The sequence below is a fragment of the Anopheles coluzzii genome, chromosome X, assembly GCF_943734685.1.
Source record: "Anopheles coluzzii chromosome X, AcolN3, whole genome shotgun sequence".
In the NCBI taxonomy this organism is placed as follows: Eukaryota; Metazoa; Arthropoda; class Insecta; order Diptera; family Culicidae; genus Anopheles; species Anopheles coluzzii.
The window spans coordinates 20112398-20131973 of NC_064669.1; the positions used below are offsets into that span (position 1 = coordinate 20112398).

At 40.2% G+C, this 19576-nt stretch overlaps 1 protein-coding gene across 1 annotated transcript in view; it reads left to right on the forward strand.

The window, feature by feature from the left end:
* Nucleotides 1-19576, forward strand: part of LOC120955849 (uncharacterized) — a 271175-nt gene that overhangs the window by 24008 nt on the left and 227591 nt on the right. The gene's annotated exons all lie outside the window — the stretch shown is intronic.

A 19576-nucleotide genomic window follows, 5' to 3' on the forward strand; every position in this document is an offset into this window, starting at 1 on the left:
ATGGTTTGAAAAAGACGTGATTTTTCTTGGGCTATGGGGCAAAAGCGCCACCCGTATAGGGAACAATGGCCACCAGGATAAAATAAAATTATACCTTGGATAATTGGATTTATTTACGTGTGTGACACTACTGTATGTATTTCTACATTATTTGAGTCGCCAATCTACCCTATGTTGTCTACGAACTGAATCGCAATATCCTAGCTACTGACCAGCTTTTGAGGGGCGTATTCCGCTCATAACAGCGCACCATACCGCCATAAAATACAATTTAATCATTTTTTTACAGCTCCGGGCACACAGAGTAGCACTTTTGCCCCAAATGGCGTTGGCTCAATCGCCACAAAAGCTGTTTTTTTTTTTTAATTTGTAAATCTTAGCGACAATTTTTTTTTCAACTAACCCCACGAAACATTAAACTTTTTCTGAGCTTTTTGTTGGTAAATATATTTCCTCGGTTCTTTGATGTAATGAGTTTTGCAAGCTTATTTGATGCGGTTAATTTTATTGAGCTCATGTGATAAAACTAGAATTTTGTGCTCAATTTTGCTAAACAACATAACATAACAACATAGTTGAAAACATTGAGAAATGTCGACTATTCTATATGAAATTCGGTACAATACATCTAGTCGCTGTAACAAAAACATCTTTATATTGATTAGATCATTTTACTAAAGTTTTATTTAAAAAACACAGCTTGGTGACATTCTTGCCCCAAATTCAGCTACACACATTTATACACACTCTGTCAGCTTAGGTCGCATTAAATAGCTACGTGAGCGTCACTTATCGGCCCGCTAGGGGGAGGGGTGACCGTTTTTGATCGATAGGAAGTCGCAGGGAATGGGGTGATAACGTTCAATGATTAACGGCACACCGGTGTCATCCGTCCGGGCGGAATTGCTGGATTCTGGAAATCGTTGCATAATGCATGAGTCGCAACGCAACCGGAAATGCAATGCAGTCGATATTATAAACGGTTAAAGAACAAGATATGGACGAGATTTTATGAGTTAAGGTCTCAGGAAGATAATTGAGGAATGCATTCTTCCAACAATGGATTAACGTCTTGTTACTTTTTTTACTTAGCTCGAAACATCTGCCAACATAAACTCTTATCGTCCAACTGGAAGCATAACTCAAGTGTGCACTGTACTACACACGCTTTGTCCAGGGTGGGTAAATTGAGGACAAGTGCACTCGGCCACGGTAACGTGTAGTCCATCAAAAGCGAAAGCACCGAGAGCGGTGTGCGTCCGTGCCGTGCCGATTGCCTAACTCATAGGAGCAATGCGAAAGTGATACCATGAGTGCACGCGTACGCACAACTTTTATCGCTTGCTCTCTCTTCCATTCCCATTCTTTATGCCTTTTCATCTTGATCTATTTTAATTTGTTATTCAGTTCAATCGGTGAATTCAAATGTCATTGCTGTTATTTTATGGGCATAACACGGAACAGTTTTGCTGCCGTCTGTCCTGACACGTGCTACCTATTTGTGGTACTAGTTCGTTTACGAGCGAGTTTGCCATAGCGGCACGAAAATGGTTGCCCCCTGGTTTGACAAGCCTGTCCCGTGTGAATGTTAACCACATCAGGACACAATTGAATGCAGTTAAAAACGAACCAGAGCATCAATGGTGACGAGAAAAGTAATGATGATGATGTAGATGATGATGATGGTGTGACCAATTGTCATTGCGGGAGATCCAAAGATTGCTAGTTAAGCATTTTTTTTTCCAGCCGATTCCTCCTTTCCTCCTTTCTTTGCCATTAAATCGTTACAAAAACCAAAACAAAACACCCGCACTAGAGAGCGAGCGAGAAAGGAGACGATGAAACATATCTAGAACGCAATAACCTACTTCTGAATACAAAGCGGAAAGTTCAAGAGCCTAGCGAGTTGCGTGGCGTGGTCCCAGACTACTCGTTGCGTTCTTCCCAGCAAAAACAGAGTTATGGTAACGATGGGACGATAAAAGCAAAACTACCTAAATGTGACCCCCTTTCTTTCGTGCCGTTAAATTCTCCGACACAACTGAAGCAATTGTTTTCGCAACGGTTCCAGAAACGGGAGGTTCTTTCGCACGAGAACGGACCCGTAAATTCCAGCACTCCCCCAAAACAGCCGAAAGGAGAAATCAAAAAGTAACCTTTGCCCAGTACCCCACCCGTTGTTAAAGATCCCGGGCGCGATCCTTCTTCTTGCGCTGCTTGCGCGAAAGAGGAGAAAGGAAAAACCAGTACATTTAGGTAATTGAAGGAATTTTTTAATTCATAATGAATTAAAGAGAATTCGCGGGTAGTGATGAATAACTTCATCTGATACTTGCTTTCTTGCTCTTTCTCTCTCTCTCTTTCCTCTCCTCTCTTTATTTTCTCTCTGTCTCACTCTTTCTCTCTACATCTTGCTTCTCTTTCTCTTTCTCTCTCTCTTTCTCTCTCTCACACACACTCACAAACACACACACATAATGCATCAACAAAAAACAATTGGAAAACGGTTTTGGTTTTATTTAACGGTTTTTTAGCTTTTCGCTGTTTAGCAATAAGTACAAATCGTCTAAAACACTTGATCCTCAACGAGCGAAAGCTCTACGCTCTAGGCAACACAAGCCAACTAATAAAAGAACCACCGCTCTTCCCCTCCCCCCCCCCCCCCATAAAGACTGGGTCTAAGATGGCAGAGGTTGGGGGTATAGAATTATCGAAAATTTGATACAACTCGTGTAACCAGTTGCGAAAATGTTCGAATGTTATCGGCGCTTGTGTGACAGTGAGGGTAACAGGGCGGGTGATCCAAACAAGTGTATTAAAATAGTATTTTGACCCGTCTATATGTGTTTGTGCTGGAGATAGTGAGAGTAAGAAACATGAGAAAGAGATAAAGAGAGAGAGATAGAGAGAGAGATAAAGAGGGAGCAAGAGAGGAAGAGAGAGAGAGTGAAAAATAAAGAAAGAAAGAAAGAGTGAAGGAGAGATGCATAAAGATAGAGAGAGAGAGGAAGAGGGAGAGAAAGAGGTACAGACAGACAGAGAGAGTGAGATAGAGTCCGTGATTCGACCTGCATGCAACTTACACAACACGCACCCGCGTGCTAGCCACGCGCGGTGTCAAGTTCAATGTTAGTGTCCATCGACACCCTTCTGCCTTCATCTAGTCAAAGGTTTCTCTCCGTAGCGTACCATCGATCGAGCAGGACGCGCGTCTTCTGACTGCTTGTTTCCCAGGTGACGGTACAACGGTCCTCAAGGCATCGGTACATGAACCGAAAACTCCAGGCGAAAATTCTTAGGGCTCCTGTTGAAGATTTCGTAGGAGATTTGAGCTCGCAGAGCTGAAATATTTTTGACGTTAAAGTGCTTGTCCCTCTCCCCACACCTTGTTGACGGATTTTTTTTAAATATTTCGATTCATGTACCGTGACCTTCAAATTTCCATCCCTTATGTTTTATCAATGACACGAAAATCTTCTAGCCTCTTAGGGGCAAATGTCTCCAACCCATGCTGGATAGATCATTGGTGGCCCTTGGAAGATTTGTTTTAAAGAAAACGCTGATTACAATGTTGTTATGATTTTTCACAATAATTCACAATAAATAATAATTTTCATTAAATAAATAGTGTGCACATTTCCAACATACTTTTACAGGGGTTTCCAAGTCACTTTCGAATGTAAACATTGTTATTCACCGCGTGCATGATGTTAATTCACATCAATCTGGTATTCCATTTATATCATCATAACTTAAAATTTCTTCAGCATGACTTTACAACGCGAAAAAAAATGTGTTGAAAATTATGTGTAAAAATTGAAATTTAATTATTGAGCAAATACACCATTTAACCTCTGTTGAAAAACATGTTGGAGGCGGTGAATAATTGAATGTTTACATTCGAAAGTGACTTGGAAAACCCTGTATAATGAGTTGAAGTACATTTTCTTTGATTTTGCAAGCCTTTTTCTAAACAATTTAGCGTCCGGAATGAATGGAAGTGAATGCTCGTTTTCAGAAATGTGTACTTTTTATTTTTGTTAAAACTCGAACAATTTTTGGAATTTTTTGTGCTTACTGCATAAAGAGAAGGTAAGGGATAACCGAAATGCAAAATAAATTTTGATTCAAGCGGTCGCGGATCACACAGAATGTCCTCGCAACCACTTTGACATCTTTGTTCTAGATACACCGCAATACATTGACAATTTCGAGCACGAATTCACAATTTCAATTTGTTTTACAGACTAAATAGTTGGAGAATTGAATATACTTTCTTTTCGAGTACCATAAGCCATATTCTGATAAAAATTCAATGAAATATAGCAAAAAAAAAAAACAAAATTTTACGTTCCCTTTCACGCAAGGTTTAAAGCGACCTTAAGGAAGTGATCCCACGAGAGCTTGTGGGTTTATTTCTATCGCCTTTTTTAAATAATGGAGTCATCTAAGACGTTTTCCATATTTCATGTACATTACGTTCATTCAGTGACAACTGAAATAAACGCGCTAAGTGAGAACCTAATGTGTCATAGCATTTTTTAACAACACTCTATGCATTTCATGCGTACCAGGAGAATAACCCAGTTAGAGTTTGTTTAAGGCTACTTTAACACTTTCCTAGTCAACACGTAGATTATACATATTAATGATGTGATTTGGTGAGTTGTTTAATGTCCGTGGGCCGGTCTGGCGGTACAGCGTTAACTCATACGACTTAATAACATGCCCGTCATGGGTTCAAGCCCCGAATAGACCGTGCCCCCATACGTAGGACTGACTATCCTGCTATGGTAACAAGAAGTCATTGAAAGCCAAGCTCACTTCACTAGTGGGTACAGGCAAGCCTTGATCGACAACGGTTGTTGTGCCAATGAAGAAGTTTAATGCCTTAGCATAATTCTGATCATCGCTGTACACGTCACTGAATCTGACAGCGAAAGTTTCACTTGTATCTTGATCGTTGTCAGCGACTACGCCTTTGTATTCGATGTGCGAACAAGATTATTTATCCTTGCGCCTTGCATGGAAAATCCCAAAAAGGTAGAGAATATATACAAAGATTGTTCTGAGTTAGTGCAGTATATTCATTGTATAAAAGACTATTGTATGTTCTGTATTGCCGGTGCAGTAGAGTAGCATATTGCTTATTCATGAAGGTGCGACGGTGACTTGAGTGTCGTAGAGCTTTATTTTGCCGGTTTCAAGTCCTTTAAAGTTGTTGTTGCCTAATAGGGTTACATGACGACAGAGTGGGGCATTGTGCCTTAATAAAATATCTGTCAATTTTTGGATGTAGGCTTCAACATCTACATCTGCTGATAAGTGTTCGTCGAAAATGATGACCCAATTAGTGTGTTGAATAGCGATAGATATAACATAGAAGTTTTCTCGTCTAAAATTGAATTTAGGAGTCAGGTGAAACTTGCGCGTTATGTGTGGTTTTTTGTGTACAGCAATACATTAAAAGGGGAGGAATGATACGTTCCAGAAGGTAAAATGTTTTCATCAGGAGAAAGCCTGTCTACACTAGTAATTGAAGCTGTACTCTGTGTAGCTTAAGTAAGCCAAGCCCACTACTCTGTGTAGGATAAGTTCAAGGATTCGGCTATATTTGTTCTCAATATCGTTCAATTGTCGTAGCAAAAACAGTTTTAATATGTCGATAAATGTGTTGCTTGTGAGAGATATTTGATAGCACTGATGTTTCCTTGTAATAAATCATTGGTTAAAATCGCCAAAGAAAATACGCAACCTTTCATAAATTTCTTCGAGTGATGATGATAACGAAGTCATAGTTTGTGTATTTGTTCGATTATATGCAAGTACGTAAATGACCCCATATAGAGTGCACCCTTACTCGGCGCTCTAGCACCAATCGAAAATGACATCGAACATGAAAAATGTATGGAATTTGACTTGCTCGATTTGTTGGTTGTCAAATCGAACATGGATCAAATCCAGACGTGGATTGTGGCGCCATTCGTGGCCTAAAACCCGTTACGCGAAATTCCTTGCCTGGCATTACTAGCCCTAACTCGCCAATCCAGCCAAAATCCAGTGACAACCTTCTGGAACAATGGGCTGGCCGGTCAGGGGTTATTTTCGGGCCATTTTGAGCGTTGGGGCTTCGGTGGAGGAATGGAAATGTCTGCTGCCACGACTTTGGTTGAGCATATTTCACATCGTCCTTGATATATTTCGTTCGGTTGTTTTATTTAGTTTGTTTGTTTTTTTTTTATTCAGAAAGAACGGCTTCGGCCGTATTGCTTATTTATTTGGTTTGTTGTTGTACTTGAATTCGTCGTTTCATTGAAACTAGCTAAATATAGTTTTCATTGAAACGCCCTCACTTCACACAAAAAGCTTTTTAGAGGCTGTGGCATAATAAACATGAAGGGAAACACGTTTGGGAAATTGCCATTTTTCTATTTGTCTTGTAAATTATGAATTGGTTTATCTACACATCAACATGGCTGACACATTTTGGATACACAAATAAACAATCTTATGCATTAAAATGGATTCCATTGGCTTAAGATCAAGAGGACTTTACTGATCACAAGTTCACTCGATTTGTAGTGCTGTATGTGTGGATAAGATAGTTTTAAACAGCACATAGCTTTAGTAAGCACTTACGCAGACTAACAAGTTTTAAGACACTCCACGTACAGGTAGTCCTGGTACATGCAAATTTACAAAATCGTGGGTTTCTGAATTTGACAGTTCTTTGCACAAATTTTATTGATTTTATACAATATCAGTTAATAGCAGCATGATTAAAAAAAACAAAAATTGTTTAGAATTTAAATAATAACCACGCAAGCAAAAGGAAAAGAAAAATAAATATATAATGGCTGAAAATCGCTTCTTCACGATTTACGTTAATAGCGTATCTCAGATAGAGCCTGTATAGTTTGTTCCAAGTTCCCTTCATTCAAGACTTAATATGCATTTAATAAGATCAGTTGATCTTGATGTTCCAGTCTCAAATAACGAGTCTTAAAACATGCTTAAGAATACGTTTACTAGATAGTTAAAGCCAGCCATCTTATAAATCTTATAAGACAGTATAATAATCGCATTCAGAACGTTTTAAAGGTTTCTTCTTCTTCTTTGGCTCAACAACCGATGTCGGTCAAGGCCTGCCTGTACCCACTTGTGGGTTTGGCTTTCAGTGACTAATTGATTCCCCCCATAGCAGGATAGTCAGTCCTACGTATGGCGGCGCGGTCTATTTGGGGATTGAACCCATGACGGGCATGTTGTTAAGTCGTACGAGTTGACGACTGTACTACGAGGTTTTACAACTTTAAATACTGTTAAGCATCTTTAACATACATGTTAAAACTATTTTAACAGACAGTCTTATAATAGCCTTCAGAACGTTTTAAAGTCTTAACAACTTTATAAACTGTTAATCATTTTCAAAATACATGTTAAAACTATAAGGCTTAGTACACTCATAGTGTTGGGACCAAAAGAATGGGTCTGTTTTCCTACGTTGTGTTTTTATTTGAGCGAAATTGCAGTGCAAAAAGAGAACGATACAAAATTCAGACTTCTTGTATACCCTTCTCTAGAACCTGTCGTTCCTGACGGACATAATCCTATCCGTTTCCAACTAACAAAAAACCCGCACAACGGTAATTCCTCATTCCGTTAATTCAAATTATGAATGAATCCTAACACATAGTAAAGCATTCTTTAGACATGTTTAAGTGTAAAAGCTATAGGAAATGTTTCTTGTGAGCTATGGCACCCAGACTTAGTCGATCGTGCCATCGTGCCAACAGCAATTGTTCTACTCTAGTAATTGGATAAAGTACGGCTCATGAGCCACATGTCGTCCTTTGCTGTTTAGGTGGCTAGCTCAAGCTCAATTATAGCTCTTTACCGTGCACATATTTCATATATCTTTGATGTAGTATTATAAGATTTGGATCTTTTGATCGCAAAATTGTCCGATCGCTGGTCTACCCTCTACTGATTCTGCAGCATCAGCGGTATGGGCAGCATTGCCACCGAAACGTGCGCTCGTGTCTATATGTGTGTCGCGTTTACTATTTGTCATGTCTTTACTCTCAACAATAACAACGACGAATTCAACTACAACAACAAACCAAACAAAACAACCGAACGAAATATAACAGGGACAATGTGAAATATGTTCAACCAAAGTCGTGGCAGCAGACATTTCCACTCCACCCCCAACGCTCAAAATGGCCCGAAAATAACCCCCGACCGGCCAGCCCATTGTTCCGGAAGGCTGTCACTGAATTTTGGCTGGATTGGCGAGTTAGGGCTGCCAGGCAAGGAATTTCGCGTAACGGGTTTTAGGCCACGAATGGCGCCACAATCCACATTTGGTAGTTTATTTTTCCCGGTTCACGTTCCAATTCAGTGCTTGTTAAGTGGCGTGTTGTGCCAAAAAGTAACCGAGCACGGTGCGGGTTAGTTTTAGGCACCGTCACCGAGCGATAAAAACAAACCTCGCCCCAACGATTAAAATTATTAAAACCAAAAAAACAACTATGGTGTCAACTAGACCGGGCATTTTTGCGCAGCTAAAGCTGGCCGGCCGTGATTGAAAGCTCCAATTGCTTCCAGGTCTACCTCTTATACCCCCACAATTCTCCGAAGAATGTGGGGTTAGAAAAGCAAAGCACTACTGCTACTGCCGTCAGCGGTCTGGAAACATTATCACTTTCATCAAACGCGCCGCACCAGGCCATGCCGAAACAAGGGGCTAATGAAAATGAAAATTTCAATTTTCAAAACGGCTATTCATTTCTACTGTTGTGAAATCATCTCCATGGGCATCATTCCTGTGAAATGTTTTGTGCGAATTGTTGAAAAAAAGAATTGTGTTTGAGGATCAACAAATATTGAAACAGAACTTTAAATTCAACATTTTTACTTGTTTTTCAGTAGTTTTGAATACATAAAATATTCTTTTTAAGTATCAGTGAAATTCATAAAAAGCTTTCAATACATCAAAATATGAAAAAACACCTAGAGCTTTCAAATAAAAAGGAATCACGAACCGTATTTTCGTGAGTTATGCGACTATCGAGTTAGGCGAATTCGAGTTACACGAATTTATAATTTTGACAGTGCATGTGTCAAATCTGTACTATTCTCTACAATAATTGTCATATGAAAAATACATTTAATTTTTGCTAAATTTTTCACACAGAAAAAAACGAGTTTTTCGTAAGAAATGAAGTTCATGATGGTACTAAATTTAATCAAAAATAAACGTTTATCAATATTATTTGGAATATGTGACATTTGACTTATATATAAATCCGAGTTACAAGATGTCTCTGAGACGTATAATTCGCGTATATAACTGTACTGCGAATTCGCGTATATCGAATATCACGACTGCGGATGATTGCTGTATCTGCACGATACACTACGCCATTCCAGATTGGCTGACAGATGGCATTTGAGAGTTTGTCAGCTTGACAATAACATTAGTGAGTTTAGTTTGTGATAACTACGCAGCGCTGCTAGCCGCTACCCCACTATTACTAAAGTCTCTAAATTATCATCACTCGAACTCAAAGTTCTCTAACTTATCATCACCCTCGTTCTTCTAACCCCACCCCCCCCCCCCCCCCCCCCCGTTCCATCGCCGTGAAGGGCATCTCTTGAGCTGTTACGTAAATCTAGAAAGTGCCCCAATTTCGAACGGCTTCTTTTATCTAGGAGAAGTAGATTGAAGGCCTATGCATACACACGACCACATACACATCCTTGTCATCTAAGCCTGTTTCCTTTAGATGACAAGTATGTGTATGTTCCTTTCACTCACCTAAGTTCCTTTCACTCGCCCTGCTTCATGCAAGTTTTATGCTTCTCTCCATCATTATCATGCCACCCGACAAGCAGCTCGCTCTCGCTCGCTTGCATTTTTTGCTTTCTTCAAAGGAATCCAGAAACATTGGAGCAAAACAAAATAGTCAGAATTCTTTTGACCAACGCGTGCGACACGTGGGCCACGTCAGGCCAAAACAACATCAGAGCGGTATTTTGGAACGGATGCGACTATGGGTATAAGAAAGCAACAGGAAAGAGAAGACCGGTAGGTACCGTAGGCTTAAAGCAGAGCACTTTTCAATAAATTGGGCAACGACACGATTTGTTTTCAGATTTTACGTCAACAAGAGGATGTCTTCCTTCTTCTCACAGAAAAAGAGTAATTGTTCTTTTTTCGGTAAACAATTCACCGAAAGCCGGTCAGGTCCACGGATGACAGAACGTGTAGTACGAAAAGCAAAGGAAAAATATCGGTAAACCGTGATTTACGGTTATAGTACATTGCCCCCGAGGCCCGGATATTGCCGGCGTAGCACACCTAACAAAAAAAAAAGTTGACCAGGGCAAACGGTAAAGAGAACAATACGGAATGAGAACATCCAACAACTGCTGAATGCCTGTTCAATCATTTCCATCCTGTCAGTATCGCGTGCTTTGGAGTCCAGACATTTCTTTCTCCATCTCGCTGTTTACGCGAAGAGCTCTTCTGGCATTCGAGGTATGTCTTCCTTTCTCTTTCTTCGTACGTTTTTTATTCTTCTAAAGCTGCTCAAATTGATGAATCTTCCCTAGTCAAATATGAATCACAAAGATTGGAGCATTTTGGATCCATCATAGGGCTGGCTGAATCCATACAAACTCGATCTCGTTCAATAGAACAGATATCGTTTAGGAAACAAATTCCAATGGGCATTATGAAGAGCGTGTCACACTTACGTCAGCTATCACAGGTACAACCGCTGTGCAATTACTACGTCACAAGGATTAGCTGACACACTGGGATTTAAGCTCCTTGGGAACTGTCAGGCATTAACGAAATTGACAAGCCTAATTTCCCAGCACTAGCGGCGTTATTTCCTTCCCTCGGTGGTCCATAATCGTCGGTGTCCGTGGTAATGATAGTTAAACAACAAAAACTTTCCTATTCGTGTTGTTGCTCTCAATCTCAGCTTATTCATTGAAATTATACCCCGCAGGGGACATCGTGTCAAGCAAACAACTTTCATTCGCCTGGCGCTAAGGGTATTGTGTTTATTTAGTGTTTACTGTTATAATGTACGGATTGTTGTTGATGCTGGTGTCGTTGTTGCTGCTGCTGTCACTATTTTAGGCTAATAATACATTATATCAGTTGGAATTGGCTTGAGTAATCGCGCCATTTTGCAATTTTTCCTTCTCCGCTCTCTCCACCTTACGCCTGGGACCAGTGCCATGCCGCCATTGCCATTGATCTGTGCAACGGGCCCAAGGTTTTCTAATGCTTTTGCGGAGCCGACTTTCCCGCGAAATCGATTTCGGTTTGGTTCGCGCTTTGAAAAACCCCCGACTCTAGCCGCCCTCCATCCAACTACTTTCCCTAAAGCTGATCTGCCGGACACGCCGTGTCCACACTTCTTTCTTTTTTTCAGCTCGCTTGCTCTAGCGTCGTTTTGGATACCGCCTTCGGCAGCGCCGATCATCACGCCAGTAACGCTGGTATCATGACAAACCCGTTGCGGAATCGAGGGATCTACTCATGTCTTATCGCAAAAGACCAAGAAGCCCAGCTTTGGAACAGATGTTGGCAATAGTTTCGCAATTTCGATTTTAACTTTTTTGCTCCTCTCCGCTTGACCTGGATGCTCGGTCAAGGATTTGGGGGGTGGGAAAGTGAATGTCCGTACCGTCTCATGTCCGATCCACGCTTTAACTGCATTTCTGGTACACAGCACGTCCAGTTCCACCAAACCTTCAGTGTAATGGTTGTCCAAAGCGACTCGGGGAAATTTTTCGTTGGCGCGGAGTCTTTATTGTCTGAATATCCGGGTGTATTGTACCTCATTAAACCAAATCACATAAGAAAAAAGTCATATACGTCTGCAATAAGGCCCAAGCCATGTGGGAGTCGTTTGCGTTATGTTCTCGTTTTGTTGGCCAACGCAAGATAGATTATCTTTTGGAGGTTTGGCAAACGCTTTCAACGTTGTTGTCGAATTTGTCTCGTCATGTTAGAACGCCTGTCCCCAAACAGTCTCGACCAAAGGACTTCTTCGACCTCATTCTCAATATTGCTGTTTGTTATATTCTAATGTGCTTGGGCAGCCTGTTTCGGGATTAGCAATTCGCCTTATCAAGATCGTATCCCACGTCACTCTCATACACTGCCAGCTGTTCTGCCCAAGATGTTCGACTCCCGGTGTAGAGCTGACGTTGGTCACGTAGTATTCGCAAGGTGTACGTGGCTTCTTATTCTTCACGTTTGTGTAACATGCGTCGACTAGAAGCAATCCATCATCGAAAAACGCCAACACACCAGGCTTAAAAAATCCAACGAACGTGGCTTTTCGATTGATCTTCGAGCTGATTATTGTTGAACATCCGCGGTTCTGACGTCTGCATTGATTGGTCTGCTTCGTAGTGGTTCTAGCCTATCGGATAACTAGTTGAACCAGTTCTCGTCAATCTTTAGTCGACGGATTTGCTATAGTTTTTTGTCCTATATGTGGGATGACTAGGTAAGCCTAGAATTTTTCCAGTCATTGCTATGTATTCATCCAATCATGACACGAAATGCTTGAACAAGCCAAAGCAGCACACATCCTCGAAGGTCTACAACCTTTTGCGGGGTCGGTCCAAAATCAATGAAAAAAAGGGCAGCGAATTCTACACCCCAGGAGCATTTAACGGGATTGGATCGGGTGAGAAATCGCACAAGAAGAATATTGATGCCCGGAGCACAGAGTAAGGGACAGAAGAGTTTATAAGACAAAGCAAAGAGAATGAATGCATAAAGCAGACCACTATCTCATAAGGCCGTTACCGAGCCGTCCAGGAAGCGTTTGACATGCTGGCTTATTTTTATTGGGCTCAATTCGTAGTGACCGTCAAACAGGCGCACAGGCAGACCAGGACGAACGAACCACTAACTACCCGGCAATGAACAATTTGCAACTGACCCTATTATAACTGTCGTCTGTCTGCACCGACGGGATCCTACTCCACGTGCTTCGAAGACTTGTTTGTAGATAGAAAGAGAGAGAGAGAGAGAGAAAAAAAGAGAAAAAAGAGAGGGGGGAAGAGGGATAGAGATAGAGGGAGGAGAGAGGACGTACCAAACGGCGCAAGATCACATCGAATCAAACCCGACAGACAAACTTATTGACGTCCGTTCTTACGCAACGGGTGGCCAAGGAAGATGAAGGCGTTTCTGCAATGCATTTGGGTTACAATTACAGTGCAAATGTAGAAACACTCAAAGAAAAAACGAGAGAGAGCTAGAAAGTAAGAGAGAGGAAAAGTGGGTGTGCATTGGTGATGTGCGAGTCGACCCTACTGGATCGGATCCTCCCGTAAGGGACCAGGAGTCGTATACCCGTGAGGTGCAAGTAGCATCAGTAGGGGCAAGAAAGTTGGTTTACAGGGTTTCTCAAGCCAGCTCAACATCGTAACACTATTTTTCGAACACGTTAAACGATTTTGAACGCGTAAAATCCCCACTCGAATCTGGAAAATGTATAATGGATGACAAGACAGCCAACATACATTTTCCAGATTCGAGTTGGGATTTTACGCGTTCAAAATCTAGTATTACCTAATAGAAAAGAGTTTACAGATTGTACCGGATTGTACGGATTGAACCCTGTAAGAATCGATTCGAACTCGCTGCATCCACGGGTTGAACTAAACTTACTACGACACGACGCGACGCTTAAGCTTTTTTGCACCTGCTAATTGTTCGGGTCGACCCGTGCTCGCTGCTGCCACGGGTCGGATTCGATTTCGACTCCGACCTAGCGAACCAGATGTACTCACTGATCGGCATCGATTCCGATTGGCTTGCATCCGCGGACGAGTCGTGAAATAAATCGTAACAATGTCCCACCGTTAGTGTGTATTTTTGCAAGATCGTAAAATTAAGGCCATCAATTTTCGATATCAAAAAAACAGTTTGCTAGAGAGGCAGATAAACAACTGAAACGACACGGTTTTTATTGTTTTTTCATGCATGCCCCAAAAAAATGGTTCGAAATAAAATACCACTGAAGCTTTTGATAAAATGACCAGAATGCTGCTCGCCTACAGCCCTTCTCTATCTCTCTCCCTCTCTCTCTCTCTCTCTCTCTCTCTCTCTCTCTCTCTCTCTCTCTCTCTTTCTCTCGCTCTTTCTCTCTCTCTCTCTCTCTCTCGCTCGCTCGCTCAATCTCTCTATCTCTCTCCACTAATTTTCGTGTAATTTTGAAAGTGGTTTTAGCAACTCAATTAATTATTCGATATCTGTCTCAATATAACAGTTTTAATCCTTTTTAAATGATTTTTTACATTCGATCAAAAGGGAAATTATTTGCCATTTTACAATTTATACTTTAAATCTATGCTTATGCTAATCTATCTATGCGAATATTCATTTAAACATATTTGAAATTTTATTTTCTAAGATTTTTTTTGCGGATCTTGTTATGTCGGTCTGATATGGTCCCCTATCGAAGTCCTTTTGCACGTCATAATGTTATATGCGTATTTATTCTCGCTTTCTTTTGCGTCGTAATTGCGACATCGAACAAATATTAAAAAGATCCCTCGTTCATTCCTCTTCCCACCGAAAGAAAAGATCATTTGGGTGACCTTTGGTAGAGATACGCAGATCGGGAAAGGGGAATTAAGAAATGGAAGTATTAGTGGGCGAGATGATGCGTTGCGAACAAGAAAGAACGGTATTTTATTAAGCGTTGGTTGGTTCATCCAACTACAACAGGGGAGAACTGTGAAGAAAAGGGGACTACGAACGATTGTATTCCAGAAAACCACTTTCACGAAGTGCGAAAGAACAAAAAGAGGGAAAGGCGAATAAAGCGGTGCATGTCCACATATAGACGTATCGTATTAAAAAGGACGTATGATCGTACGATCGGTAGCTATAAGGAAGGGGCAGATGGTAAGGCGAAGACGAGATCCTAAGTAAGTCTTGAGCGCGGTGGGTGGATGGCCATGCGAGAAAGCACGTAGTAGGGTGTGCTAACTACTGCCAACTAAGAAGTTAAAGAGAAAAAATCTTAAAATGAAGCCACGTATAAATGAAAAATGTACTAACATATAGAGAAAGAAAAGCAAATTAAACAACAATGGATGAAAGCGAACGCGGAAAAGGATTTGGAATGATTTCATGATGTGAAATAAATCTATGAACAACTGAGACCAACTGAGATAATGATGCTATCAAATATTATGAATGTTTATTTAAAAGAATAAGCAAACATGTACAAACATCACAATTAATATAAATCAATGTAAAAACAAGCCGAAACATATCGTTGGAAGAATTCACAAGGAAAAGTATGTACAAAAACGCTAAATTTTAAACCAAAATGTAGCAGAAGCAGAATGAAAACGGGAAGACAAACGTACATATCCGAAGCAGGACAACGGATGAAAGCAAGAGAGTACAGCAGAGAAAGTGAGTGGCATGCGAAGATGTACTGGGTATTCTCAAACCTTGCCCACCTTACCAACGCTGCCCTGTTAAGAGAAGAGTGGAAACCTGTGTGCACCAGCAATCGAAAGAACATCAGAAAAAGGTAACGGGAGATCGTGTGCAATAGATGTTACCGTGCAACCAGAGATTCCGCCAAAGGGCGTCGCGCCATGAAGTGTGAAATCAAAATCGATGACATTCGATGATATTCAATAAGAGATCCATAGAAAAACAATCATTTTCACGGTGAATATTTTAACGCCATGTGTTGCACTCGTGAAAATGTTGGTATTTCATCGAATATTACGCATCGTACAAGATGACAACTGGGTACATACATTAAGACGAGCAATGTTTCAGCAGATTTTGGTTAGTTTTTCACGATTCACGGTATGGAATTGTCTCTACATATCTGGTAACAAGATTTTCTGATAGAACTCAAAACCGCGGGACACTTCGAATACTCGTCGTAAGTCAATCGCAATACTGCGGAACGATAGTGAAAACATTGACGGTACCGAGATTTGCGAACTTGTATCACAAGACTGTGACACACTTTTTAAGGCATAATATCGCATCCCAGGGACAGGCGGAAGGAGAGATTGGATTTATAAAAATGTCATACTTAGAGCACCCAATGTGCACCCTAATATGAATTATATTTTGATTTATCGGACCGGAACAATATTAGCTGGTAAAAAACGTATTCCCAAAAAAAAAAACTCGCTTAGCTTGTTTTAAAAATGTACGTTTTCGCTATCCATTTCTTACTAAGCACTTCCTATTACAATCTACGATTCGAATTATATGATCCGATGTTTTGACAGTTTTTAGAACAAAAATGTATTTTTACCTAGATCAACGATAAAAATAAATATTTTAAGAGTATACTGATCAATGATTGATTCCCTTACTTTAAAAAAGTCAATATTTTTCCAAACCCCAAAAAGAATTTTAATTCCTAATTCCAAAATCCAAGCTGTCAAAACACCTGTAGCTATTCAGCGCCGGGGTTCGATATTATGCCCAAAAAAGTGTGCACAGTCTGGAGATACAGGTACGCAGATCACGGTATCTTCAACGTTTTTACTATCGTTCCGCAGTCCTGCGTTTGACTCACGATGGTTTGACTTGAGTTCTATTGGAATACCCTGTAAATATTATGAGGTTTAAGCTGTAAATGTTGTTGTTTGGTATGTTTAAATGCTTCATTTCTTTTTTTAAGCATAGAAAAACAAATAAGTAAATAAATTAAACTATACAAATGTAATGGAATAAATACATAAATAAATAAATAAATACATAAAAATGATTATAGAATAAATATGATAAATATGATACACCTTATAAAGAATTTCTCGCATAGCTAACGAATCGAATTGCTCAACCACTACCTCGTTTGACCGTAGTGTCTATGACCAAAAATATACACGTTGTTCTACGACCGCCTACTTGGGTAGGACCATACATTTTGTATGGGAGATTGCAGTTTCGCGGATTCAAAAGCTAATTGCTTTTGATCTGCTCGTCGAATTGACATGAAATTTTCATTCAAATTGCATTTTCTTGTTGGTTAACTGAAAACATTTTTTTCTGAAATTTTTAAAATTGTCTCACCGTATTTCTACGACCGCATACCCCGACAGGACCATACATTTTGCGGAAGTTAAAGCTTATAATATTGTTTCTAGACAACCTCTTTGTAACACATTTTTTAATAAAAAATATGAACATTTTAATAAAAAAAAGGTAGAAAAGCTTGGCGGAAAAGTTAATTAAATATTCATTAAAATAATATTAAACTACTACAAACTCAAAAACAGCAACAAAATTATTTACATGACTGCGATCAACGATTTAATGTATAGTAACTGTATGTCAAGTTTCTGTTAAAAATAATGTTTAGCCCGAAAATTATTAGGTTAACAATCTCCAATATTTTATATTTCCACAGAAAGTGTTTGGGGGCGGTCCCGTGGTACAGTCGTCTACTCGAACGACTCAATAACATGCCCGTCATGGGTTCAAGCCTAGAGTGAACCGTGCACCCGTAGCAAGGATTGAATATCCGGCTGTGTGATAATGAATTAAGTCTCGAAAACCTGTAAATGACCGGCATGTCCGCGTAGTACGTTACGCCAAATTTAAGAAGAAGAAGATTATATTTGGTAATATTTAAGTAATATTTTTATAATATTATATTATATTATATTATATTATATTATATTATATTATATTGTATTGTATTAAATTATACCATATTATATTGTATTATATATTATATTATATTATATTATATTATATTATATTATATTATATTATATTGTATTATATTATATTATATTATATTATATTATATTATATAGTATAAAAACATATAATGTAATATAATAAGACATATTAGTTAATTTTAGCAATCACGCTTTTCACCCACGGACAGAACAGTAAATATCGAGTGTATGTTCTAATTTGCGATCGAAACAAACAGTAACAGAAGAATGCAAAAAAAGACTATGAAAAACGGCTCGATTTTTATGAGGCGAGCTTGGACAATCACAGCACGGACCCGAACATATTCCTCCTCCCTGGTTTACCGTTAACGAGACCTCTCGCTAAATTGTGCACGGGTGGACGTAAACGATGATGGGCTGAGGTAATCTGATTTATAGGGAACGTTCTCGAAGGGAAAGGCCAGGTCTGGATTCCATCGTAAAAATTTTGCCAGATGAGGTAACAGTATTCTAGCAAAAAAAACGTACACGTACACATACTGATGGGTTGTTGTGTGAAAAACATATATGAATGGTGCCATGTCTCTGACATAGGGGGGAAAGCAGCGAGAACCGGCCACCAACTTTTTTACTTGGCGTACTCTTAGTTTTAGCGCATCATAACCGGAATCCAGAGATTTCGTGTTTGCAAAAGAAAAAAGCTATAAAAGTTTCATTGGTAGTACGATGGCGCTTCACCGAAGAAAAGAGTGCGCTCAGAGAACGTTGGCTAAAGGTAGATCCACTTTCACAACCGTTGTCGATCTGATATATGAAAGTATGTACAGGTTCTTGTTGATACTTAGCGGCTGGTTCTGGACCGTACAGTTACCAGACGGAAGTTAAGATTTTAGTGTTGAAAAACGATTGAACCGGGAGCGTTACACCAGTTAATTAGGTATCTCTCGCCCATGCTAATGATCCCTGAAGCGTATCGCAGTACTCATCTGGTTCAATTTATGACGAATTTTATATCTCTTAAAATTATACAGATAATGTGGACAGAGAGTAATATTTAGAACCTGTTGGAAATGGCATGATGCGCTGGTTGTTCATACAGAAGCATTAAAAATGAGAGATTTGGTGTATGTGTGTGTGTGATTTTGTGCGCGCGCATTTGTCGTACGCCTAGACTTGTAGAGCACATTCAACCGCTTCAACAAGGCCTGTCTGACCACAACTCCGCCGGGACACTATTCAACCTTCTATCGAAAGCAACCATGCCACCCCTTCCCCTTTCCTAGATCCACATCTACCCCTCACAAACTCACTGGTTTTGACAGTCATTGTCAAGGGTACCCTAAAACGGCTCGAAACACCCCGTGCACACCGGTTATATAACACAACTCGCCCCGTAAGCGCAAGCGATTTGATCGATCGGTTTTCGCAGGAAAATGCTCGGATGAATTAGAATAAATTTTGCGTTTAAACCGGTTCCCCCTACCCGGCTTTATAATCGGGTTTGGGTATGGGAGGTGCGCCGGGTTGCAACTTCAGCTGCTTGCTTCATGCTGATCCTTGTTTCATCAGCTGTCGCAACTCATGGGGCAGACACATCGACGCACCGACGCATGTTCACGCACGAGCGCACGCGCCCCCGGAAAGCGGCGTTGGAAGGTTATGCCCGGGCTGCGGATGCTTTCAGGTGTCGTTCTATCCGCCCGCCCGGTTTATTGTAGTTTTGGTATGTGGATAGGTTGTGGAGGTGTGTCGGTGTGTGCTTGATTTTTTTTTTGTTTCTTCTTGTAACGCTGAAACTCTTAGTGTCTCATTGATTTTTTTTCTGGCAGACGCGTACCGAGCTCTCTGA